Consider the following 4,359-nt stretch of genomic DNA (forward strand, 5'->3'; position numbering starts at 1 on the left):
AAAGGGAGAGTTTTACTGAGATTTTGGAAGAGGATAATACAAATAAGAGATGAACTATATCCTGGATATCATTCTTTTTCAAAAATTCTTTCCAAAACAAAACACAGGGACAGCAAAGCTACTTCTTAAGTCCTGTACTCTGTTGTGTGCTGAGAACAAAACTTTCCATAAACCCCCTGTTTTATTTATTGTTCATTCAGTTTGGGAGCCACATACAAAGCTAAACCTCTGCCAGTCTTCCTGGAAACTAAGCCAGTTAAACCACTGCAGAGATATATTTAGGACAGAAGAGTTGTAGGGGACAGCTGGAGCATATCTTATATTCCTTTGCTGTGGCACTGTTTACCCTTGTCACTGGGCCCAGAGTGAAATATCTGGTACTTAAAAGAATGACAGCCAGGCAAATTCAAGTCATGAAGTTGCGATCAGGTCTTCCTCAGCAAAACAAGAATTTGGCTAAACATGCATTTGGTTTGGTCTGTAAATATATTGTCCTGTTAACAATCTCACCCAAAGGCAATTTGTTTGGAACAATTTGTTTTTCTGAAATCAGGGCTTGCAGTGAGTGCTGGGATTTTGATGTAAAATCCAAGGACAATGTCTATGTCCTTTTGATGCTACAGATTCACAGGGTAATTTCTGAATTCACTGAAGGGTAGTTATCACTAATGCTGGGATTTGCATGGCAAGACTGTGCTATGTAGGATGTTTTACAATGTTGTCTCTTTTCTGGGCTCACTGTGATCTGCAGTACACATTTATCAGTTCATATCCTGCATTCTGAACAGCCTGCATTGGCAGCAAAACAAATTTTATATCACTTATTAGTGATACAAATCAAGCATTCCAGCATTCCATTAATGGCAAATCTGAGGCTCATAGCCAGAAAAGGAAACATCAGGATCCCAATTTCAGGATAAAAAGATGATTCTTGCAGCATCTTTTCACCAACTCCAAATTTTTTCTTCTCCGTTTTAAAGCTGAATTTCAATTTGGAAATGCAGAATTCCAGGGCTAAGTGAGAGCCTTTGTAGCACACTGCCATATGCAAGAAGCAGAAGGAAGACCTTACTTGCCTGGCTAAAGCAACCCAACTCCCTAAGAGGGCAGCATAAGAAATGAGCATTGAAAATGACTCAGAAATTGTTTTCAGTAGCATTGATGTAAAACTTTGCACAGAGGCAAGGTTCCCAGTGGTTTCAGGTAGCTGGGGGGGACAAGCTCTCCATGGAGCAAGGTTTCAGGGATTGCACTGAAGCCTGAAGGATTACTAAATACAGGAATTTGCCCTTTGACATTCCACTCACACTGGATTTTCTGTCTAAACCCATGATTTTGTCTGGGTGGATCTTGATTTATACCTCTGTGATTAAAAGGGAGCTGAAGCCATCAGTGGAATGAACAAAGTCTTAGGTCAGTGGTGGTCTTGCCTGTGTGAGAACTGCAGGATCAGTCTGTATAACCCTGGCCAGTCTTTGGCATTTGATGAGCAAGTTACCTTTATTTATAACATGGTACAGCAGGACGTGTTGCTGTGAGTGACTTACAGCAGCTGCAAGGTCAGAAGTTTGATATGCTGAGGGAAAAGTGTCCTGGCATTGCATATCTGAAGATTGTGTTGAATCAGGGATATGTAAAAGGTTAAATGGGGTAAGTCTAGATTTTGGGCTTTTTTATATCTCTGACTAGCTTTTTAGAAACACCCTTGGAGATACTAAAGAGCACCTTCTATAGCAGAATGCTGAATTCACCCTTTTTGCCACCTTCTTTGACCTTTTTATCATCTCCTTGCTTCTGCTTTGTAAAATAAGAACCACTAAAACAACCCTATCATTAAATCCACAGCATCTATTCCTTCATTGATTCTTGAGAGGCGATAACAAGCTCAGCTAGGAACACATTTTAATAATTATACATCTATTATTATCATTTTGGCTTTGCTAGGATTTTTGAAAGATAAATTGTGCAATCTATTTATAAGCTTGATAAGCAAAGAGGACCTAGTGTCCTTTCCCTTTGCTAAATCCGTGGCAAGTCTCATATGCAGAGTGAAATCAACTAAAAGAGCATCAAACAAAAAACTGAGGCTTCTAATTAAGCATAATCTTGCTATAAGTGCATGCAAGAAATACCTCAGCAGTGAAGGGAAAGAAAACCCTGTATTTTACACATAAATACAGACATTTCAGTAAATACTTGGAAAATGATGCTCTTCCATGAGTAGTCCCATCCACACTAACACTAATCCCAGGACAAATGGTGAGGGCAAAAAGCAACTCCAGGAATACTTTTGGAGGATACAATTTGAAGGAGATCTCTGTTTTACTCAGCTGGTTAGTTACGTGATATTTATCTGCTCATTTGCGAAACTGGATTTTGTAAGCAAAAACAAATGGCAAAAAGTAGCAGGATAGACAATGAAAAATGAAAGCACAATTTCAAGGATGTCGGAGCTAGGGCTTTAAGCATGAAAGCAGTCCCAAAGACAAGGCTTATGGATGGGGTCCAGATAACCGTTTCCTAGCAACAGGAATACTATTAAGGGAGATGATGAGGTCCAGTTTAATGCGTTTATCCAGTGCTTTGAAGGACAAGTAGCATCAAATTCCTCATTTTATACAGGGCTACTCAACCAGGTTCTGTAACTGTCTTTACAAGAAGAGTTTCTACAGAAATCAGTCCTGCATATATCTGTATTCTCTATAAATCTGTATTCATTTTTTAGGCCTTTCCTAGCAAAACATGGAAATAAACTTATTTATTGGGATACCCACTTCGTGTTATTAAATTAGATGCAAGACTGCAAATTAGTTAAACAGTATTACAATACCTGCAACACCTTTTGGTTTTATTTCTGGGATATTTAGGCAGGTTCACCAAAAAAAATCTGGCACAGTACTTACAGATGTCTGTTGTAAAAATTACTTTATGGCTCAGCTTTAATTAAAAAAATAACCATCAAAAGGAGAGGTTAACACCACACAAACTTCTGTGAAGAAATTTGATAACTTGGTTAAAAGCAATGCATAATTCAGCAAAATTCTTTAGAGTCATTGCTCAACAGCAGTATTTATGTATACATTTGCTCAACAGCAGTATTTATGTATACATTGAAGGGATTATCACCTAAGACAGAACTGAATCAAAATGTTGAGAAGCATGGAGAAAATTATATATTCAACAGCCAAACACTGAAAAAAGTTAGTTGCTGCATGTCATTGTAGTCTTACTCTAGGGAGCTTCAAATACAGAAAATCAATGATCACCATATTCCAGGCAGCCTCCCAAGCCACCTGTACTGGGTTTTGTCCTGGTTTGGGACATGACCAAGCTTTGGTACGGGGGAGCTACAGGGGTGGCTTCTGTTACAAACTTCTAGAAGCTTCCTACATGTCAGGGCCAGTCCCTGGCAGCTCCAAAGCTGGATGTGCCACTGGCTGAGACTAGGACAATTAGAAATGGGGGTGTTGCCTCTGCAATAATGTGTTTTAAGAAGAATTTTTAAAAAATATTGCACAATTTTAATTTTGGCCAGAGAAGAGCAGAGCGAGAGTGTGTGAGAGGAACAACTCTGCAGTCACCAAGGGCACTGCAGAAAGGAGAAAGAGGAGAAAGAGATGTTCCACGTGCTGGAGCTCAGATTGCCCTGCAGCCTGTGGTGCAGACCAGGGTGAGACAACTGTGTCTCTGCAGCCTGTGGAGGAGATCCATGGAGAAGCAGAGATCCACCTGCAGCCCACAGAGGAGCCCCATGCTGGAGAAAATGGAGGCTGTGACCCTGTGGCAGACCTGTGGAGAGAAGGGCCCTGCCCCCAGGTTGGAGCAGCCTGTCCTTGGAGGACTGCACTCCATGGAAGAGTGACCCACACTGCAGCAATTTTGGGAGGGCTGTTGCCCATGGGATGGACTCATGCTGGAGAAGTTCATGGAGAACTGTCTCCCACAGGAGTGACCTCAGAGTGGCACAGGGGAATGACCCCTCTCCCTGAGCTGTGGGATAAACAACAGGGTTAGAGTTAAACAACTGACCATAACCCAGATTCCCTGTCTCCCTGCACCTCCAGGGTAGGAGGTTGAATTGGGAAGGAGGGAGGGGAAGGGGGAAGGTGTTTTTAAGGTTTTATTTTTCTTCTCATTATCCTGCTCTGATTTTGTTAGCAATAAATCTAATTGGTATTTCTAATTCAAGCCTGTCTTGCTTGGGATGGTATTTAGTGAATGATCTCTCCCACAGGTTAACTCATGAACCCTTCATTCTATTTTCTCTCCCCTTTCCAGCTGCAGAGGGAAGTGAATGAGCAGCTTTGGTGAGTGTCTGGCACCTAGCCAGCATCCACCCACTGCATCAGACCTCAGAGG

At 41.3% G+C, this 4,359-nt stretch overlaps 1 long non-coding RNA gene across 1 annotated transcript; it reads left to right on the forward strand.

The window, feature by feature from the left end:
- Positions 1-1,546: 1,546 nt before the first annotated feature.
- On the forward strand, positions 1,547-4,141 carry LOC134430172 (uncharacterized). Its single transcript, XR_010030758.1, has 2 exons — positions 1,547-1,650; positions 3,536-4,141. It is a non-coding gene; the product is annotated as an uncharacterized LOC134430172 (long non-coding RNA).
- The last annotated feature ends 218 nt before the right edge of the window (positions 4,142-4,359 follow it).

Source organism: Melospiza melodia, chromosome 1, assembly GCF_035770615.1.
Source record: "Melospiza melodia melodia isolate bMelMel2 chromosome 1, bMelMel2.pri, whole genome shotgun sequence".
Lineage (NCBI taxonomy): Eukaryota > Metazoa > Chordata > Aves > Passeriformes > Passerellidae > Melospiza > Melospiza melodia.